This window comes from Triturus cristatus, chromosome 6 (genome assembly GCF_964204655.1).
Source record: "Triturus cristatus chromosome 6, aTriCri1.1, whole genome shotgun sequence".
Lineage (NCBI taxonomy): Eukaryota > Metazoa > Chordata > Amphibia > Caudata > Salamandridae > Triturus > Triturus cristatus.
The window spans coordinates 881,842,883-881,865,350 of record NC_140589.1 but is presented as its reverse complement, the minus strand read 5'-3'; the positions used below and the strand labels follow the sequence as shown (position 1 = coordinate 881,865,350).

At 49.6% G+C, this 22,468-nt stretch overlaps 5 non-coding genes across 5 annotated transcripts; 2 read left to right on the top strand and 3 right to left on the bottom strand.

Annotated features, from left to right (window-relative positions):
* The first annotated feature begins 4,491 nt into the window (after positions 1–4,491).
* On the top strand, positions 4,492–4,564 carry TRNAR-ACG (transfer RNA arginine (anticodon ACG)). Its single transcript has one exon. It is a non-coding gene; the product is annotated as a tRNA-Arg (tRNA).
* A 1,007-nt stretch (positions 4,565–5,571) lies between these two features.
* LOC146818014 (U6 spliceosomal RNA) lies at positions 5,572–5,678 on the bottom strand. Its single transcript, XR_014964536.1, has one exon. It is a non-coding gene; the product is annotated as a U6 spliceosomal RNA (small nuclear RNA).
* A 6,612-nt stretch (positions 5,679–12,290) lies between these two features.
* On the top strand, positions 12,291–12,363 carry TRNAR-ACG (transfer RNA arginine (anticodon ACG)). The gene has a single exon. It is a non-coding gene; the product is annotated as a tRNA-Arg (tRNA).
* A 1,007-nt stretch (positions 12,364–13,370) lies between these two features.
* Positions 13,371–13,477, bottom strand: LOC146818012 (U6 spliceosomal RNA). The gene has a single exon (XR_014964398.1). It is a non-coding gene; the product is annotated as a U6 spliceosomal RNA (small nuclear RNA).
* Positions 13,478–15,278: 1,801 nt separating this feature from the next.
* On the bottom strand, positions 15,279–15,385 carry LOC146818011 (U6 spliceosomal RNA). Its single transcript, XR_014964527.1, has one exon. It is a non-coding gene; the product is annotated as a U6 spliceosomal RNA (small nuclear RNA).
* Between the last annotated feature and the right edge of the window lie 7,083 nt (positions 15,386–22,468).

Below are 22,468 nucleotides of genomic sequence, written 5' to 3'. Positions count from 1 at the left end.
GACCCCGCACTGTTGCCAGAGGGACTTCACATACTTCGAAATAAAGTTTGTGCCTCTGTCGCTGACGACTTCTCGGGGGAAGCCCACCCGGGAGAAGATCCCCATTAAGGCCCGGCCGACCACCGGGGCTGTTACAGTTCGCAGGGGCACAGCCTCGGGGTAGCGAGTGGCGTGGTCCACCAGTACCAGGATGAACCGATGTCCTTGTGCTGTACGGGGGTCCAGGGGCCCCACAATGTCTATTCCCACCCTCTCGAACGGGGTGGTGACAACTGGGAAGGGTTGCAGAGGTGCCTTGAGTTTGCGGCCGCTCTTCCCGCTGGCCTGGCACGTGGGGCAGGACCGGCAGTGGTTGAGGACGTCGTTTCTCATCTTTGGCCAGAAAAAGTGGGTCACCAGGCGACTGTAGGTTTTGTCCTGGCCCAGGTGTCCAGCCAGAGGGACATCGTGGGCCAAATTTAACAGGAAGTCTCTAAAACGGAGGGGCACCACCAGCACTCGACTGGCCCCTAACTCCGCGATTCTCTGTTCGCTGTACAATAGGTCGTTGTCCCAATAGATCCAATGGGCTCCGGTGGTGTCCCCTGCGCTTTGGGCGAGGGCTTGCTGGCGGAGTCCCTCGAGGGAGGGACAGGTCTTCTGTTCTTGACGGAACTGTTCCTGGGTGGGCCCCCCTTCTTGGCGCCACTGAGCCAGGTCAGGAAGGTCCTGGGGCTGAGCGACCCCTTCGGGGGTTGGCTCTGGGGGGTCGGTATAGTCGGTGTCCTCTACTGGAGCGATCGGGGGAGGAGGTGCTGGCCATTCTGGTTCTTCTGGTCGGGGGATGGCACGGGCGGCCATGGACCGGGTGGTTACGCACGCCCAGTCCGGGAGGCCCAACATCCCCAGGTGTTCTCTTCTCTCTACGGCAGCCCACGGGGAACTCTCAAGATCATTCCCCAGGAGACAGTCCACGGGGGCATCATCCCGGACCGTCACCTTCAACATGCCGGAGACTCCTCCCCATTCGAAGGGGACGCAGGCCATCCGACATAGGCTCTCTGAATTGTCGGCTGAACGGACGGGGCAGAGAATGTTCGGCAGGATCTGCTCTGGTTTTACCAGGTGACAGCGGACGGCCGTCACACTGGCCCCCGTGTCACGTAGTGCTTCGGCCCGGCGCCCATTAATGTTCACCCACTGGCTATACTTTCTGGTGTTGGCGGGTAGGGGAGCCCGCGGGACCATGTCTCTTCCCCCTAGGCACGCTAGAACCATGGCGGCCGGTTCCCACTCTTGTTGTGCCTGCTCGTATTCTTCCTGTTCTTCGGAGATTTGTTCTCCCCCCAGGGCGGCGGCAGCTACCTGGCGGGGCCTCGGAGTTTGATTCTGTGGACAGTTCGGGTCATTGGCGTAGTGGCCGACTCGCTGGCATCGGTGACACGTGACGTTGGCTCGGAACCCCGGGCGCATCGGGGGGTTGCCCCGGCTGGCCGGGGGCGGGGTGCTGGCAGCGGGAGCGGCCGGGACGGTGTCTCTTCCTCGTCCCTGGCCTCCTCCACCTCCTCGGGGACGGTGCTGACCTTGGTTGTTCCGGTTCTGTTCGTGCGGCCCTCTCCGGCCCACTCGGGTGCTTTCCCACCGGTCAGCTTCGGCGGCGAGTTGCCGTGGGTCAGTCAATTTACTGTCGAGGAGGTGCTGCCTGAGCTCGACGAAGCAGTTGTTAGAGAGGTGCTCCCACACCATGAGGTTAAAAAGTTGCTCGTAGGTCGTTACGTGGCTTCCCTTGATCCAACCCTCGAAGGCTCGGCTGAAATAGTTGACATATTCCACCCAAGTTGTACCCGGGATCCGGGTGCAGTCTCGAAACCTCTGGCGGTACATTTCGGGTGTGAGCCCATATCGGGTGAGGAGGGCAGCCTTCATGTGGTCATAGGATGACATCTGATGGTCTGGGAGCTGTAGCAGGGCATCGCGGCCTTCGTTGACGAACCTCCCCCATAGACCGGCTCCCCAGTCACTTCGATCGATCCGGTGGGAGGTCATGGCGATCTCGTAGGCCTTGAACCACTGTTGTATGTCGTCCTCTCGGACATACTCTCGAACGACATCCTTGGGGATGTGGACTTTCTTTTCTGTCGTTCCCGGTGTGCGCGGTCGCTCGGGCACCTCCGGTTCTTTGTTCTGCTTCCGTAGGTCTATTTCTGCCAGTTTGCGCTCGTGTTCGTATGCTAATCTCTTTTCTTCGAGCTCTCTCTGCCTCTGTTTTTCTTCCCGTTCTTCTCGGAGCCGCAGATGCTCTAGGTTCAGTTTTTGCTCGGCTAATTTCAGTTCACCGTCCATTTTGAGCCGTGCCATTTCTAACTCATGCAGTCGGTTTTTTTCTCTCTCTTGGATCTCTTCCTGCGAGAGGCCCGTTCCTCGCTCCTCGGGAGCCGTGGCGTTCCTCTCTGATGCTGCAATGTTTTGGTCCGGGGATCTGGCGGCCCCGGTTTCTGCCCACGACTCAATGGCGTGCTTGAAATCGTCTTTGGTACTCAGGCCGGTGGTAGCAATGCCTAGTTCCATGCAGAATTGTTTCAGTTCACGATGGCTGTACTCTTCCAATTTCTCCATCTGGAATTTCTCGGTGGATCCGCTCTCTTTGGTTGACATTGTGGTTTTGTCGTGGGGTGAGCTACTTTCTGTACGATTACGCGTTGATTCGGATCGCGCCGCTGGCCACCAATGTTAGACGGACCGGGAGGGTCGGCCGAGGACAAGGGGAGAGGTCTCCGGGGAGAGCCGTCTCCAACGATCGTACAGACGAGTAACTTCCCCCCCACAGATGTACACCACACAAAGATAAGGTTTAACGTTCTTTATGAGCGATCTCTTAGGTACGATAGAATGGTACAAGGAGGTCTGGACTCAGGGGTCCCCTCGATTCTAGTCTCTTGGTTGGGAAAGGGGGTAGCGGGACAGTCTGGTTGCCAATCTGGTAGATGCGATGATGGATAGCTCACAATCCTCGAGCTCGGTGTTCTAGCTGGACGGGCCGCGGCAGCGCCAGCAGGTCCCGATGAAGGTGGTCGTTACACGGTCCGCGGCAGCGCCAGCAGGTCCCGATGAAGGTGGTGGTTACAACGGTCCGCGGCAGCGCCAGCAGGTCCCGACAAAGGTGGTAGTTGCAACGGTCCGCGGCAGCGCCAGCAGGTCCCGACGAGGATGGAGGATGTAGAAGGCCGCGGCAGCGCCAGCAGGCAGGACGATAGTTCACAAGGCAGGGCTACGGCAGCGCCGGTAGTCCGTCAAGGATGAGTTCTTCTCGGTGTCTCTCGACTCCAGGATACAACTGCCTTCCTGCTCTGGAGCTGCCCTAGTTATAGGTCTGGCGCCCTTTGATGTCCGGACCCTCGCACTTGGAGGTCGGGAGGTCCGGGATGAGGGAGTCCAGACACCCAGCAGGGGGGTGGAGCCAGCGCCCGGGGGAGCTGGAGGGCGATCGGCACCTCGCGGGGGAGAGCCATCGACACTTCTTTCTCCCATCTACCTGCCAAGTGGTCCGTTCACCTCCTGGGTGGATGGTGGTGCCGGGATGTCGGGGCCTGGCCAGGCCCAGGGTTAGGGTCGAGCTGAGGCCACGCGGCCTCGTGGTGCAGTGTCCAAGATGGCGGCCGGTCCGGCCGAGGGAGCCGGTAGTGGTTCGGCCCCATGTTACAGAGATGTCCGGGGGCAGGAGTTCCGTCTGGAGACGGGGTGCGGGTTGTTTCTGTGGGTAACACCTGGAGGGCCGGGGCTTGGGCCCTGTCATGCGGGGAGGGAGCAAGCCCTTCATGTGGCCTGTCCAACAGCCAGTAAGCATTCAAATCTGAGCCAATGGGCAAAAATGCATGAAGAGTAACAATCCATTATTCTTCACTGCATTTGTGGTCCAAGACTTCACCAATTGGAAGTATGTAGATTATGCCAGGGTTGCAAAGGCTCATGGTTCAGGCTACAGACAAGGAACATTGTGACATCATGCTGCCTGTGGAACAGTGATATTAAAGGTGAGACAGCTGCACAGTAGGTTAGGTGAAGGGATCTGAGAGGTGAAAGGCAGCATGCTTGGGTCCCTGGACAAGGTGAGCCTATGACAAGGTGTCTGAATTTTCACCTGTATTGTAATATTAAACACTTTATTGTTGTACCCGCCTGCTGATTAAGGAGTCCTCAAGATCAGCTCCACACAGATGTGGAACTGATGATGTTAATGCAGACTATTTAAGAAACTGAGGCTGATCTAAAACATTTCCTTGGATCTAGGACCATTTCGCCTGACTTTTAGGTCCTTCGTCCTCCTGAAGTCCTTTGTATAAGTTAGGAACACCTGACAGAACAGAATTTCAGGAGGTCAGGTGGGTTTACTTGTGTCTTCTGGTTGTGAGCAGTAAACGTGGCTAAAAAGGTTGATGGAATGGTGTTTTAAAACACACACACACACACAACTTGTGGTCCTCTTAAGGACAAAAGTATGGGTAATCCTACATGGGGCCAGTGGCGCAATGGATAACGCGTCTGACTACGGATCAGAAGATTGTAGGTTCGACTCCTATCTGGCTCGAAAGGGTCATAGGTCCCTGTTTTATGGTATTCCTGTGGAATTCTTATTTACCTCAGACTTGTTGTAGGTTCAATATTCTCGAGCAGGACTCATCCAGCAGTCGTTCCATGGTAGGGCTGCAGTAATAGGACCACGGCTAGTTAAAAGTTTCCCATTTGCTGCTGGATTCTATGTGAAGGCCGTCATGTGGTGTGCTGCTTTTGTATTTCAACATGGGTCTCTGAGTCTCTAAACTAGGAAAAAATCTTGTTGAGAAAAGTGTGTGTGAGAGGGTCTGTGTGTGCAGGCAGGTGTGTGCACTTGAGTGCTGACCCATTTACATGTGTGAGAGGGACAAGCAAATTGCCTGTGGGATGTAGGCCTACAACTGGAACCAAGCAGCCAGGCAGAACCACAGGTAAGGAGAGAGGAAGGCAGTTCATTATTAGAGCAGGATCATGAGCATCTTGCCCTGCTCCCTTCTGCCCCAATCGGCCACGATCGGCCAAGACCTCTCTATTAGGGTGGAGGGTGAACATTTCTTGGACCTCAGAAACTGAGGGATGCAGGCCCAATATGTCCTCCAAAGGCCTAGAGGATCTGGTGCCCAATCATGCCTGGTGTTTTTCAGCTTACCCGACCAATCTGGTTGCAAGGCGGATTTTAACAGTACTGCTGAAAAGGGACTCCCAGACAGCCCTGAGGCCATCATTTGCATAGGCCCTCCCCTTCTCTTTCTCTTGCTTCCCACAAAGCAACGCATCGCTGGCAGCAGTATAGATTTGGGGGTTGTGAAGAATAATGACAGGGAGGCTGAAGAAGAGAAAGAAAAGTCCCAGAAGTCCTGCAGGCTTCCTTGCTAAATGCAGCTGGCCATAGAGTGCACCTTCATTACTGCGAGGTAAATACATTAAAAATGTTGAGGAGAGACAAATTGAAAAATAGATATTAGGAGGAAAGCACTGGAACCTGCTTTATTATTTCAATTAGTCTTGAAAACATAGAACATTTCTCTCCTGAAAGCTGGTAAAAATATGGAACGCTTCCCGAATTTGCGTGTCATGCTTGCGCAGGGGCCATGCTAATCTTCTCTGTATCGTTCCAATTTTAGTATACGTGCCGCCGAAGCGAGCACACTTCATTGATGAACCTGCAATGTTTATAAACTCTCTAAATCTACGGTCTCCAGACATAGGGTGGCCTAGCAGAGATGCTTGGATGGCCAGTAAGCATTCAAATCTGAGCCAATGGGCAAAAATGCATGAAGAGTAACAATCCATTATTCTTCACTGCATTTGTGGTCCAAGACTTCACACATTGGAAGTATGTAGATTATGCCAGGGTTGCAAAGGCTCATAGTTCAGGCTACAGACAAGGAACATTGTGACATCATGCTACCTGTGGAACAGTGATATTAAAGGTGAGACAGCTGCACAGTAGGTTAGGTGAAGGGCTCTGAGAGGTGAAAGGCAGCATGCTTCGGTCCCTGGACAAGGTGAGCCTATGACAAGGTGTCTGAATTTTCGCCTGTATTGTAATATTAAACACTTTATTGTTGTACCCGCCTGCTGATTAAGGAGTCCTCAAGATCAGCTCCACACAGACGTGGAACTGATGATGTTAATGCAGACTATTTAAGAAACTGAGGCTGGGAGGAGCCTAGCGCGTGATAAAGATGGCCGCGTGAGCCCAGAGCTCCCGAGACCCTCGCTCCCTCCGGCAGATATCCTGTGCAGCATCCTGTCTTTAACACCCGGAATATTGGAGGCGAGCCGTTGCTGAGGTGATAGCCGCTGTCCGGATTGAAATCGCTCACCGGAGGCCAAAGTTGTGCTACATGGAAGTTTGTGCCTACTCCCCTGAAGATGCCCGGGACTTGAGCTGGCACAGTGCCCGTGCACTAATTGAACAACAGCGGCCGTGCGAGGGGCGAGCCGTCGGGAGGAAGGTGTTGTCGCTTTCACTTTCGCTTTCGCTCTCCTGTTTCTATTGCGCCCTGGCCTGGGTGTGAGTTGCGCCAGTCACTTGTTGCATGGTTGTCTTCTCTGTATGGGCAAGGAGACTGTCTCCGCGGCAGATTACGATGTCGACCAAATCGGACGCCGAAAAACAGAAGCCCAAGAGTACCAGGCGGGGAGGATACACCCAAACCAACAACATGGACCGCTATGCCCAGCAGAAGGGGTCACCGGGCGGATCGGGACGGGCACTGGAAGCCTTGAAGGACGGTTCGCCCCCCGCCGCGGAACCAACCCTGCAGGATATCATGGGGGCCATCGAGGGGATGCAGTCCTCGGGCAACAATTTGAGACCCTGGCGCATAAAGTGGACGCCATCTCGATTGACGTCAACTTGATTTGGGCAGATCTGGGGAAAACTAATGAGCGGGTTCAGTCCTTGGACCTTAAGACCTCTGGCCTCCTGGGCGATGTCTCTGACCTGCAGCTGGAAGTCCGTACCTTGAGGACTGCAAATGACCACTTTGCCCGACGGTTGGAAGAGTTCGAAGGCCGGGCACGGCGCAATAACGTGCGCATTATTGGGGTCACGGAAAACTCGGAGGAACAGTCGGTGGACCTGTTTGTGGAGGACTTGTTGGTGAACCATCTGGCACCCAAAGGCCTTAGTAAGTTCTTCACTGTTGAACGGGCCCACAGAGTCCCTGGTGGGAGACCCAAGGTGGGGGCCCCTCCGAGACCGATTGTCGCCAGGATCTTTAATTTCAGAGACACGGATGCCATTCTACAAGCATCACGGGTGTCCGGCCCGATGACTTTTCAGAACACCACAGTGAGTTTCTATCCGGACTTTACCCAGATGGTGCAGAAACAACGACAAGGCTTCCTGGTGGTCAAGAGAAGGCTACGAGAGATGGGACTGAAGTACGCCATGCTCTTCCCGGCCAGGTTGCGTGTGGTGTTCGAAGAGCGGACTTTCTTTTTTGAATCACCGGACATGGTCGGAGACTGGCTGGACACATTGCCCCAAAGACGGACTAGCGTGGAACATGCCGGTGGAGCAGAAGGTGGCGGCGACGAACAATGAGCGAGGACTTGGGTGCTAGATCTCCGGTTCCTCCGGGAGGGTGATAGTCCGGGGGGTGGCGGGGGTAGGAAGGGAGCTTTTTCCTCCTCTGGGGTTCTTTTTGTAGATTAGTCTTTGTATGGGGCGACAGGCACACTGCAAGTTTGGGGGCCTTTTAGAGCTTACGCAGGGGTGCAGGGTGGGGGGTGGATTGGGGTTGCTGTTGTGTTGTTGTTGTTTTTTGTTATGCAAGGCGTAGTGATGCAAGCTTCTGTAGCTCGTGTGCGGTTCTACGGAGGGGGTGGAGGTCTCCTTACATTTTGGGATGGGGGGTAGGGGCTTAAAGATACTCAGTTGGAATGTTAACGGCTTGGGGGATCGTATTAAGCGTGGGATTGTCCTGGAAATTTCTGAAGCGATGCACCCCTGATATTGTCTTATTGCAAGAGACGCACTTGATAGGTAACACGTGCTACGCACTCAACAGGAAGGGCTACAAATTTGTCGCACACTCCGGGTTTTCTTCGGGCTCTAGAGGGGCTGGAATACTTGTCAGGTCCTCTCTGCCGTTCGAGGTTGACTCCACTACTGTTGATGATAGGGGACGATTTGCGGCTGTGGCGGGGAGGTGGGAGGGCAGGACGCTAGTCCTGGTGTCGGTTTATGTCCCTCCTGCGCTGCAGCCTTCCACACTTGCGGACTTGGAGAGGGCGTTGTTGGATCTCCCAGAGGGAATGTTGGTGGTGGGTGGTGACTTCAATGCGGTTGGCTCCGGATTGCTTGACAGACACCCGCCAAGAAGCTCGGGGGGGGGGCTCAGAAATGGCTTCCGGACTTTGTAGATACCCTTGGTCTGGTTGATTGTTGGAGACTGCTGCATCAAACACAGCGGAAGTACACTTTCCACTCCGGGGCGCATGGCAGTCTCTCTAGAATTGATTATGTGCTTACCCTGGCTGCGCACGCCTCCTTTGTGTCTGAGGCCAGGCACATGGCTCGGGGTATTTCTGACCATTCGCCGGTGTGGATCTGTATGGATGTTGGTAGAGGAGGGGGGGGCAGGGTGGCTCCAATTAACCCGTGGTATTTCCGGGACCCTAAGACTCGTAGTGCGGTGCTGAAGGCGGTCGATCGTTACTTCCAGGAAAATCTCGGCTCGGTCACGTCTGCGGTGTCTTTGTGGGAAGCGTTTAAAACTGTGCTGAGAGGAGAGGCTCTCTCCTTGATAGCAGCAGCCAAACGCCGGCGAGATGCGGAGGTCGCTCAGATTGAGGCGGAGATCGCGGCTCTCGAGTTGGCATTGGAGGAGGAGGTCACGGCAGCAGCGCTGCAGAATTTGAGCCTTAAGCAGTCGGAGTATAAGGCCCTGGTGACGGACGCGGCCAAAGCCCTGAGTAGGGAACAGCGGGGCCGACTGTACGACGTAGGGGACAAGGCCGGGAAATTAATAGCGTGGCTGGATAAAAAGGAGCGGGTCAATCGTGTGGTGCCAGACCTCGTAACAGAGGGTGGCGTCGTTGTCGCGGAGCCGGATGGCATAGTCCAGTGCTTTGCAGATTACTTCCGCACGGTCTATACCTCTGTGTTGGACAGGCCAGTGGGAGATTCGTGTGAACTTCTGCGCGATCTTGCTCTGCCCTGCCTCTCCGACATAGACAGGGAAGATCTAGATGGCGATATTACAGCTGACGAAATCGCGGGTGCTATCCGTTCACTGCGCCCGGGCAAGGCCTCGGGCCCGAATGGAATGCCAATTGAGTTCTACAAACTCCGGCCGGATAAGATCGCTCCGCATCTGCGAGCTATGTTCGTGGAGGCGCGGGAGACGGGATGCCTTCCATTCGACCAACGCCTGGCGACAATTGTGGTCATACACAAAGATGGCAAGCCCAGGAACAAGTGCGGCTCATATAGGCCGATCTCGCTCCTTAATGCTGAGCCGAAGATCCTCGCTAAAATCCTTGCCAACCGTTTGGTCAGGGTGATCGGGGACCTGATCCACCCTGACCAATCTGGTTTCATCCCGCATCGTAACACTGCGTTGAACCTTAGGCGCATCCACGGCGTGATCGCAAGGGCGGGGACGATGCGGGAGCCTGCCATTGTGGCAGCACTCGACGCAACGATGGCTTTTGACACGGTAGAGTGGGCATACCTGTGGGCTGCGCTTGCGAAATTCGGCTTCGGGCCGGGCTTTGTTGGCTGGGTGAGGTTACTGTATGAAGGACCTCTCGCTAAAGTCGCGGTCAACGGTAGGGCGTCCCGTCCTTTTGAGCTGGGGAGGGGCACCAGGCAGGGCTGTCCCCTGTCGCCGCTGTTGTTTGCTCTCGCTCTTGAGCCGCTTGCGGCTTGGATACGATGGCACCCAGATGTGAGGGGGATTCGGTGGTCACCTGACCATGAGGACCGCATCTCCCTCTATGCGGATGACATTCTGCTCTACCTCACTTCACCCAGGAAGTCCCTCATAGTTGTTTGTGACATTTTGACTTCTTTTGGGAGGAATTCAGGTCTAACCATTAACTGGGGGAAGTCGTATCTGTATGCCCTGTGTGGAGACGTCCCTGTTCTCCCGCGGAATTGCCCGATTCAGATCGCCCCGGGAGGGTTTCTTGTATCTTGGGATCTATATCTCTACCGATCCAACTGTACGATACGAGAGGAACCTGCTCCCTCCGTTGACACGCCTGCGGCGGGATGTGGCGGGCTGGCGGCGGCTGCCGCTTTCCCTCCTTGGCTGTGCTATTCAAAATGATGTCTCTTCCCCGTTTTCTCTACGCCCTGCAGAATACCCAGGAGCTGGTTCCGGCCAGCTACTTTCGGGAGGTTGAGAGCCTCCAGCGCTCGTTGCTGTGGGATGGCCGTCCGCGCATAGCGATAGCAAAACTAACCCTTCCGTGGTACGATGGGGGTATCGCGCTTCCTGACATCAGACGATACTATTGGGCCTCTCAGCTGAGTGCGATCAATCATGGAGTATACGGCCCGGCGCTGAGCCCTGGCTTTGCTATGGACCGGTAATTGTTGCGTGGGGGTAGTTACTTTAGAGCACTCTACTCCAGGTCAACAGATGGGTCCCTCACGGGGCCAACCAGGGTGGCGGTGCACGTGTGGAAGGCAGTCACGAACTCGTTGGGTTGGAAGGATAGGCTCACCCTCGCCACTCCGCTGTTTGACTCCGATATGCTGGGGAAACTTTGGCACACGAAGGGATTCGAGAAATGGGATCTGATCGGCATCTCCAGGGTGGGGGACCTGCTGGCTAAGGGGCGGATTAAGTCGTTTGACGAGTTACGGACGGAATACGCGCTGGAGGGTACGGAATACTTCCGGTACGCGCAGGTGCGCCATGCTCTGCGGTCTGTCCTCGTTGAGGGGGAGAAGGTGCCTGAGTCTTCTCCCTTGGAGGATCGGATCCTGGACGGCCATATGCCGGAGAGTACAATCTCCTTAATTTACAAAAAGCTTGTTAATGTCCGGACCGACCTCCTCCTAGGTGTGAGTGATCAGTGGACTAGGGACGGCCTTGAGCTGGACGATGAGGATTGGCAGTACGCCGTCTCCTCTCCTAAGGAGGTCGCGATCCCCGCACGACTAAGGCTGGTCCAGCTTAAGATACTTCATAGGGTCTACGTCACTGGGCCCCGACTGATTCATATGGGTTTCTCCGAGGATGGGCTATGTAAGAGGGGCTGCGGGATGGTGGGCACCTTTCTGCATATCATATGGGAATGTGGTGTGATTGCGGATTTTTGGAAGCAAATTCATGTAGTGATGCAGGAGGTCACGGGTATTGTACTGCTGCCAGAGGCGCGGCGCTGTCTTCTGAATGTTTGGGGTCCTACAGACTATGACGCTGCGCAGACTCAATGGGTGACCCTAGGCAATATGGTGGCTAAGCGAGATATAGCGCGACTGTGGGGCTCCCAGAGACCTCCCACTCTGGATGCATGGAGGGACAATATGGACTGGAGTATGTTTCGGGAGAAAACGGTGTATAGTGCCCGGGGGAGGCCTAAGAAATGGCATAAGATATGGGGACGATGGAACCAATATAGGGGTGATATATGTCTGCCCCCGGCCACTGAACCACTAGAGGAGCAACTTTCCCCCTAGCCTCACTTCCAACTTGGGACTTTCATGATACAAATATGCTAGAATGTTAGCGCCTCTGCTTCTCCCTCATCCTCCCGATCGGTGGCTTTGACCTGATTCTGGGAATGGGGCCACGCCCTCATCGGGAACTGGCACAAGTTTATTGTGTATACTGCCTTGCTTGTTGTGTTCATTGTAGGTAGTTTCAAAAACGGAACCTTTGTCTTTTTCCTGTGCTTGAGCTATGGACGCTTTCATGTGTTGCTCGATTAGCTGCCGAACCTCCGGGATGTCGGCTGAATAGCTGTGTTCCAGACTTGTATAAATAAAGGTTTTAAAAAAAAAAGAAAAGAAAAAAAAAAAAAGAAACTGAGGCTGATCTAAAACATTTCCTTGGATCTAGGACCATTTCGCCTGACTTTTAGGTCCTTCGTCCTCCTAAAGTCCTTTGTATAAGTTAGGAACACCTGACAGAACAGAATTTCAGGAGGTCAGGTGGGTTTACTTGTGTCTTCTGGTTGTGAGCAGTAAACGTGGCTAAAAAGGTTGATGGAATGGTGTTTTAAAACACACACACACACACACCTTCTGGTCCTCTTAAGGACAAAAGTATGGGTATTCCTACATGGGGCCAGTGGCGCAATGGATAACGCGTCTGACTACGGATCAGAAGATTGTAGGTTCGACTCCTATCTGGCTCGAAAGGGTCATAGGTCCCTGTTTTATGGTATTCCTGTGGAATTCTTATTTACCTCAGACTTGTTGTAGGTTCAATATTCTCGAGCAGGACTCATCCAGCAGTCGTTCCATGGTAGGGCTGCAGTAATAGGACCACGGCTAGTTAAAAGTTTTCCATTTGCTGCTGGATTCTATGTGAAGGCCGTCATGTGGTGTGCTGCTTTTGTATTTCAACATGGGTCTCTGAGTCTCTAAACTAGGAAAAAATCTTGTTGAGGAAAGTGTGTGTGAGAGGGTCTGTGGGTGCAGGCAGGTGTGTGCACTTGAGTGCTGACCCATTTACATGTGTGAGAGGGACAAGCAAATTGCCTGTGGGATGTAGGCCTACAACTGAAACCAAGCAGCCAGGCAGAACCACAGGTAAGGAGAGAGGAAGGCAGTTCATTATTAGAGCAGGATCATGAGCATCTTGCCCTGCTCCCTTCTGCCCCGATCGGCCACGATCGGCCAAGACCTCTCTATTAGGGTAGAGGGTGAACATTTCTTGGACCTCAGAAACTGAGGGATGCAGGCTCAATATGTCCTCCAAGGGCCTAGAGGACCTGGTGCCCAATCATGCCTGGTGTTTTTCAGCTTACCCGACCAATCTGGTTGCAAGGCGGATTTTAACAGTACTGCTGAAAAGGGACTCCCAGACAGCCCTGAGGCCATCATTTGCATAGGCCCTCCCCTTCTCTTTCTCTTGCTTCCCACAAAGCAACGCATCGCTGGCAGCAGTATAGATTTGGGGGTTGTGAAGAATAATGACAGGGAGGCTGAAGAAGAGAAAGAAAAGTCCCAGAAGTCCTGCAGGCTTCCTTGCTAAATGCAGCTGGCCATAGAGTGCACCTTCATTACTGCGAGGTAAATACATTAAAAATGTTGAGGAGAGACAAATTGAAAAATAGATATTAGGAGTAAAGCACTGGAACCTGCTTTATTATTTCAATTAGTCTTGAAAACATAGAACATTTCTCTCCTGAAAGCTGGTAAAAATATGGAACGCTTCACGAATTTGCGTGTCATCCTTGCGCAGGGGCCATGCTAATCTTCTCTGTATCGTTCCAATTTTAGTATATGTGCCACCGAAGTGAGCACACTTCATTGATGAACCTACAATGTTTATAAACTCTCTAAATCTACAGTCTCTAGACATAGGGTGGCCTGGCAGAGATGCTCGTATGGCCAGTAAGCATTCAAATCTGAGCCAATGGGCAAAAATGCATGAAGAGTAACAATCCATTATTCTTCACTGCATTTGTGGTCCAAGACTTCACCAATTGGAAGTATGTAGATTATGCCAGGGTTGCAAAGGCTCATGGTTCAGGCTACAGACAAGGAACATTGTGACATCATGCTGCCTGTGGAACAGTGATATTAAAGGTGAGACAGCTGCACAGTAGGTTAGGTGAAGGGCTCTGAGAGGTGAAAGGCAGCATGCTTGGGTCCCTGGACAAGGTGAGCCTATGACAAGGTGTCTGAATTTTCGCCTGTATTGTAATATTAAACACTTTATTGTTGTACCCGCCTGCTGATTAAGGAGTCCTCAAGATCAGCTACACACAGACGTGGAACTGATGATGTTAATGCAGACTATTTAAGAAACTGAGGCTGATCTAAAACATTTCCTTGGATCTAGGACCATTTCGCCTGACTTTTAGGTCCTTCGTCCTCCTAAAGTCCTTTGTATAAGTTAGGAACACCTGACAGAACAGAATTTCAGGAGGTCAGGTTGGTTTACTTGTGTCTTCTGGTTGTGAGCAGTAAACGTGGCTAAAAAGGTTGATGGAATGGTGTTTTAAAACACACACACACACACACACACACACAAGCTTTCTAGTGCTCCTAAGGACAAACGTATGGGTGTCACTAAATGGGGCCATTGGCGCAATGGATAATGTGTCTGACTTCGGTCCCTGTTGTATGGTATTCCTGTGGAATTCTTATTTACCTCAGACTTGTTGTACGTTCAATATTCTCGAGCAGGACTCATCCAGCAGTCGTTCCATGGTAGGGCTGCAGTAATAGGACCACGTCTAGTTAAACGTTTCCCATTTTCTGCTGGACTCTATGTGAAGGCCGTCATGGGGTGTGCTGCTTTTGTATTTCAATATGAGTACCTGAGTCACTAAACTATGAAAAAAGCTTGTTGACAAAAGTGTGTGTGAGAGGGTCTGTGGGTGCAGGCAGGTGTGTGCACTTGAGTGCTGACCCATTTACATGTGTGAGAGGGACAATCAAACTCCCTATGGGCTGCAGGCCTACAACTGGCAGCCCCACCAGGCAGGCGGAACCACAGGTAAGGACAGAGGAAGTTGGTTCATTATTAGAGCAGGCTCATGAGCATCTTGCCCTGAAACCTTCTGCCACAATTGGCTAAGACCTCTCTATTAGGGTGGAGGGTGAACATTTCTTGTACCAAAGAACCTGAGGGATTCAGGCCCAATATGTCCTACAAGTGCCTAGATGACCTGGTGCCCAATCTGGACTGTTGTTTTTCAGCTTACCCGCCCAATCTGGTTGCAAGGCGGATTTTAACAGTACTGCTGAAACGGAACTCACAGGCAGCCCTGAGGCCATCATTTGCATAGGCCCTCCCCTTCTCTTTCTCTTGCCTCCCACAAAGCAACGCATCGCTGGCAGCAGTATAGATTTGGGGGTGGTGAAGAATAATGATAGGGAGGCTGAAGAAGAGAAAGAAAAGTTCCAGAAGTCCTGCAGGCTTCCTTGCTAAATGCAGTTGGACATAGAGTGCACCTTCTTTACTGTGAGGCAAATACATAAAAAATGTTGAGGAGAAACTAATTGAAAAATACATATTACGAGGAAAGCACTGGAACCTGCTTTAATATTTCAATTAGTCTTGAAAACATAGAACAGTTCTCTCCTGAAAGCTGGTAAAAATATGGAACGCTTTATGAATTTGCGTGTCATCCTTGCACAGGGGCCATGCTAATCTTCTCTGTATCGTTCCAATTTTAGTATATGTGCCGCCGAAGCGAGCACACTTCATTGATGTGTGGTAAATAATTTAATTACCGGGACTTAATTTGATACAGAAACATAATAAAATAGCTCAGTAAATAAGAGGCAGAATCCGTGGTATTAGAGGTTCGGAATGGGCTTTATTCCAATGGTCGATTCGAATCGGTTGCTCCAAGTTCCATCACCACGAAGGTTCAGGAAGTGAAGTACATACATTATTGATAATTAATCACTTTTATACAATAGGCATTACAGTGAAGCAAATGCAAGAGGCGTAACAATTGATAGTGTGGATAATATATTCATGCGTAGCAAAAATAGGCGTAACTGGGTGTGATTAAAGAACGTCATCAGATGTGATGTCATAATAGGGTGGTTCCATGAAAGAATTTCGCAATGTCAGCAGAAATACTTGGCAGAAATGCGCGCGCAGCAGCATGACGTGTGATTGACGTGCAACTAGGGGGTGAAGGGGACTTGACATTTAGCTCTACATGTGGCGACAGAAGTCTGGAGGGTCAAGTCAACCTAATCCCAAATCATATCTAACATCCTATGTTTAAAGAACTATGTTATCCAAAAGAGAGGTCTCTTAGAGTAGAATCTTATTCTATACTGACTATACTGACTGTTAGTGCGTGTACAAGCGTCTAAGTGTCTGCACTAGATGCGAGGGCGGAAATCTTCCATAGTAATAGGGCTATGAATTACTTGCATCAAGACAGAGAAGCCGGGCCTTTGCTCGGTAGCTGGAAGAATGTTTACTTAAACTACTAGACAGGAATGCATTGGGCAGGGAACGGAGCAGATAATTTCGAAGGTGAAATACAGTTTTTGGCAGGCAACAGGCTGATGTCAGGCTTCGTGAGCCGCGCAGGGAATGAGACAAGGTTCATGGTCACAGATGCAGGCTCAGACTGGAGCTTTCAGAAGCAGAAGGCAAAAAGAGTTTGATGACAGAATCAGGGCCTACTTGCCTGGACTGTAAAATGGCATAAGTGAACCATATAAAGCCGGTGGCCTTTCATACTTAGGAATGGAATATCCGGCCTATTCATGGCGGATCTGAAAGAGGACATGTTGACGATGGATGCACATGTGTTTGCGTCTTCATAACTGGAACTGGAGGGAACATACATGTACTTGTGATTCATACATGAAACCGTTGGGGTCCAAGATAGGGGACATAACTGATCAGGAAAATCCATATTTCCACAGATGAACCTACAATGTTTATAAACTCTCTAAATCTACAGTCTCTAGACATAGGGTAGCAAACTTTAAGTAAAACTAAGTTCAAATTTCCCCATACCCAGTTATCTTGATAAACTGCAGAATTCGAATTCAGGGAATTAATTAAACTAAACCATGCTCCACAGGAGCCGTTGTGTGTGAACGGGTATGGAAAGAGAGGTAGAATTCCTTTATAATTCTGATAGGGAGGGAGTCGGCCACATATCCAACAATTTGTAGCATTGCTAACCTGATGGGAATGATGTAACATACTAATAAACGTGTTATTGCGCAGCGCAAATCTATAAGACAACTCAAGCGGAGGTAATTCACTAAAAGAATGTTCAGCAGTAATATTATAAACATGTCTAGAAATAGGATAATATATGTGCAACAATATACTTGCAGTAATTATTAAGAGATTTAAGAAAAACAAAATTAATAACGTCACTGTGCAATGACTACGCAGTGATTTACAGTACGCATGTCGTTTCAACATTTTTCGGGTGTGTTCTCTATTCAGGTCTAAGGGATACATGTCAGAGACAATTCAACCGCTTCACCTTGGAGAGGACTTAAACAATCAAATTGCTTGACTGATTAGACCTGAGTTTTAGTTTATAAAGTTCGGAATTACTCTTTTCAACAAAAGGAAGTTTTGAGTCAATGGGTGAAGACACACGAGGTGTGGTATTCACATCCGATGGTAGTCCATGAAATTTCTTGATATGACTTGAATGAATCCAGCCTTTCCTGCCCTCGATCTTCACGGCTGTCCTTGTGGTGAGCAAGACCAGCTGCGGTGACTTCCACCTAGGTTCCAGTTGAGTCTTTCGATCAAAGTTCCTCACCAGGACCAGGTCTCCCGGAACTACGTCATGGGGTTTCACCTCAGTGTTGTCAGGAAAAGCTGCAGCTACCTGTGAACGACAAGATTGTAGTGCAGACATCAAGGAAGCCAAGTAATCTGTCAGCATATTACAGTCAATATCAGTTATTTTGCGTGGTATGGGCGTCCCCCACATATTTGGTGGTCTGCCAAAGATCACCTCATACGGGGATAGCCCTGTTCGAGAGTGTGCTACCATTCTCATGTAAAAGAGTGCAACTGGTAATGCTACTACCCAGTCGACACCTTTCTCTCTGCATATTTTGGACAGTCTGATTTTTAGGATCTGATTATGTCTTTCTACGAGACCTGCTGCCTTGGGGTGTCGGACACAGTGGAATTTCCACTGATAGCCTAACAAAAGTGAAACGTGTTTCATTAATTCGGATGAGAACGGCTGGCCATTATCTGAGTAGACAACACGTGGTAAACCGTACCGTGGGAAGAATTCTCGAACCAACTGTTTGGCAGTAGTCGGGGCAGTGTAATCTGAAACCGGGTATGCCTCCGTCCAACGGGAAAGAGCACAGACAACTACGAGAACATATTTGAATCCTCGACATCGTTCCATCTGGATATAATCCATCTGGAGGACTTCAAAAGGGTGATCAGGAGGCTGAAATCCACCCTGTTCTACGGGAACGCTTTTTCCTGGGTTGAACTGACAACAGATCATACAGGTACGAACTTTTTGTTTAGCTGCTGCTCGTAAATGTTTATTGAACCAAATGTGTTGAATGCTATCTAGCATAGCTTTTTCTCCTAGATGTGCTGGACTATGTACAGTGTTAATTATAACCTGGACCATTGAATCAGGAAGGAACCACACAGACTTTTCCTTCATCATCCATCCTTGATCCGTTTGGATCCCTCCTAATTCAGTCCATTTCTTTATTTCGTCTGGTGTAGCATGTGTCTGTATATCAATTACGTCAAGAGTAGGATCTTTAATCGTCATACAATGTGTTGGCGTCGGGACTATTGTCTTTGTCATGTCGGATGTTTGAGTTTGAGCAGTCTGTTTAGCTGTTCTGTCAGCTAGATCATTGCCTTGAGAAATGATATCAGTAACTTTCGTATGAGCTTTACATTTCATAATTGATATTGCAGTGGGTAGATGTATTGCATCTAATAAAGCATGAATGAGGGGTCCGTGCTGAATGTGGGCACCGTGGGAAGTTAAATAACCTCTCTCTCGCCACAGCACGCCGAAGTCATGTACAACTCCGAATGCATAACGTGAATCAGTATATATGTTGACTTTTTTATTTGTGGCTTGAATACAGGCTTGTGTCAGAGCGATGAGCTCTGCGGCTTGAGCTGACAAGGTATTTATGCAATTTGTTTCAATGATTTCAGTATCTGTTGTGACTGCGTAAGCGGCCACTAACTCTCCTGTACTTGTTCTCATACATGAACCATCTACATACAACGTCAGGTCTGGGTCTGACAATGGGACATCCGTCAAGTCTTGTCTGGGTTTCGTCGTGATTGTAATAACTTCAATACAGTCATGAGCTAGTGGGTCTGTTCCGATTACAGGTAAAAGTGTGGCAGGATTCAATGTGTTACAACGTCTGATTTCTATATGTGGCTGAAACAATGTTAATTCATACCCTGTAAGTCGCGCTATAGTCAAGTGTTGTGTTTGCGTTCGATTCACGAGAACCTCTACTGCATGTGGTACTTGAACTGTCAATGGATGTCCTAACACTATGGCATCGCTTTGTCTGATTGCTAAAGCTGTTGCTGCCACTGATTTCAGGCACGCAGGCAAAGCCTGAGCTACTGGATCTAATGTACTAGAAAAATAAGCACATGGTTTGTGTGATCCTGCTTGTTCCTGTGTGAGTACTGACAAGGCAGTACCTTCGCGTTCTGTAACAAAGAGTGTAAACTGTTTATTGTAACATGGTGTTGCTAAAACAGGTGCTTGACATAAAGCTTTCTTTAGGCTTTCAAAAGCTTGTGTATGTTCCTGAGTCCAAGGGAGAACAGTCGATGTGGCTGCCTCCTGTGTTGTCAATTGAATGAGTGGTTTTGCTAGAAATGTATACTGAGGGATCCACTGCCTACAATATGAAGTGAGGCCTATGAAAGCCCGCACCTCCTTTTGTGTCTTGGGTATTGGCATGTTAGCTATTAACTGAATGCGGTCGGGTGTAAGCTGCCTTCCCTCCTTGGACAGCGAGTGTCCAAGATAAACAACTCGCTGGACACAGAATTGCAGCTTAGAAGGGGACACCTTGTGCCCCTTTTCGGCTAGAAATTGTAAAACTGTCAGTGATGCTTTCTCACATTCGGGTTCGCTTCTAGCGGTGATCAACAGATCATCGACATATTGAAGCAAGGCAGTGTTAACTGGCATGTGGATACTGTCGAGTTCTCGTTTCAGTGCTTGGCTATAGATGCTGGGGCTTTCTGTAAATCCTTGAGGTGCGCGTGAGAATTTAAAGCTACGTCCATTTAAACTAAATCCGAATAAATATTGGCTTTCCGGATCTATTGGGACGCTGAAAAAGGCATTCTTGAGATCAATTACAGTAAAGAATGTTGCTTCGGAATCAATAGCTGTCAGTAATGATGAGATATCTGGGACCACAGGAAATTGTGGCACAATGCACTTGTTCAATTCGCGCAGATCAATAACCAATCGATATACTGGCGGGGCCTTCGGATCTGTTCGTTTAAGAATCGGAATTATCGGTGAATTACATACATTGGAGTCTGTTTCCACAACTACTCCTTGGGCAATGAGCTCGTCAATGATTTGCAGTAAAGCCATTACAGCATCTGGTGGTAACTTGTATTGTCGCATTCGTGGTAGCACCACTCCTGCCTTTAGTGTAACTCGATATGGTGTAATATTCATGCAACCAACATCAGTAGGGCCTTGTGCCCATAGATGTGTAGGTAAAGTCTGCAGTCGAGGATCCATGTCTCTAGACACATAGTGACCTTTAAAATCACGTAAAAACAATCTTACTCCTTCCGGAGAACAACATATTATAGCTCCTAGAGCTTTCAGTGTTTTTATACCTAACAAGTTTTCTGGACATGATTTAGTAAGCAATAAATCTGTAGTTCGGGTCAAAGGTCCTATCGTAAGTGGAAGAGGCTGTGACACTTCATTAACAATAGGTTTTCCTGAAAAACCAAGGGAAATATTCTGTGAGCCTGAGAGGGGTGCCCCTGGAACTTCGCTACGTTTTATGGTTGTTCGACTTGCCCCTGTATCAAGTAAAAATTTTCTATCTTGGCCTAATAATTCACTGTGTACATAAGGTCCTTCTTGGTCTACAGGGACCTCAATAAGGGGTAAGTCAACTTCCCTCTCTAGGCTGCTTCATGCGTATCGTTGATAATCAGGATAGTCATACTGTGCGGTCTGGTACAGTTGTCGTGTCGTAGTTTGGGTGGCGGCAACAGGCAGCGCTGGTGCAGCTGGCACAAACTGTATAGACTGTGGTGGAGCTGGCATGGACTGTGCATGCTGCGGGGCTCCTTGTTCATTCTGATCCTGTCTAGGTGGCCGTGGTCTTTCTTGTGTTTTACCTGTGGCGATATTACGCTTCAGGACTGGGCAATCGTGTATGTAATGACCTGGCTGTTTACAATAGTTGCATGTCCCTTTTACAGGACCTGCTGAATCACCGGAATGTGTTGTACCCTTTTTATGTCCTTCAGCTGGAACTGTCTGGGAGACAAGCATTTTCATTTTTGTGTCTTTCATGCGTCTTTGTTCATGTTCTTGTTCCTCTCTAATTCTATTGTGATGGTACTGTAACATTTGCAACATTTGTGATGGGGTGTTACCTTGCCAGGTACTCTCGAATTTTAATACTCTATTCTTCACTTGGGGCAAGGAATTTTCAACCAATTTTGTCACAAACAGATGTGGGTATGATTCGCTACTTGCTTTTATGCCACTATTTATACCAAAACATTTTTCAAATCGGGCATAGAAATCACTAGTGTCTTCATCTTGCTTTTGTTTACAGGCTGAAATTGTACCCCAATCTTCCTTTTTCGTAGTTAATAAACGTGGCAGTACCTGTACTAGTAAACCTGGTAGTGCTTTAGTTTTATCCCCAAGTCCTGCTCCTGCAGTTCGGGCCTTTTCTTCTGCTTCTAGTACTGACCATTCTATCTTTTGGTCTCCCACCTCCCACTCTTTTTCCTTGAGTTTTTCATAAATGCCAGCAGGCATCAATACCTTTAATATTGTCATAATGTCGGGATAGGTATACTCTCCCATGAGTAACATGTCTTTAATTTCTCGGTGGAAACCCGCTGGGTCTTTGTCATGACTGGGTACCACTTTCTTCATTTGTAACAATTCTATTTTCGATATGGGCGTATATACAAATACGCGTTTAAACTCATTGTCCTCGCCTTTTATTGGGTGTACTTCTCGTAAGGGATTCTGTCTGTCCATGTAATACGTGGTTCTTTCCTTGATGGGCAATGAGACATGTTCTGGGCATACAAAAAGAATGTACTGCTTTCTTGATTCTAGTATTTCTTTAATTAATTTAGTACCTGAACCTCTCCATCTATTTGTGAGTAATTCAGTCAATATATCAGGTAAGGGACCAGGATCTGAATGCTGACTCTGATATAGTATAAGGAGTTGTTGAATCATATAAATCCCAGCTAAACGCTGTTCATCTGGGGTGAGATTCAAAAATGTGTGTGCTACTGTATCATCACCATACTTTCCGGGACTGTCAACCCAATGAACGGCTGACCTGGCTAATTCTTGTTCATCCATAGAATCGAGAAAATGATAACCCCTTCGTTCTCGGAGTAATTTGTCAGCGGCTTGGAACGAATGCTCGGGGGACCTTATATTTATTATAGGTGTTTGGAAATTCCTGTTATTATCTGGACATATCGGACGCATCGGGTCAATAAGACATCTGGTACTATTACAAGATCTTCCTCTACCTACATAGGCTATGGTGTCTGACTGTCCTGTG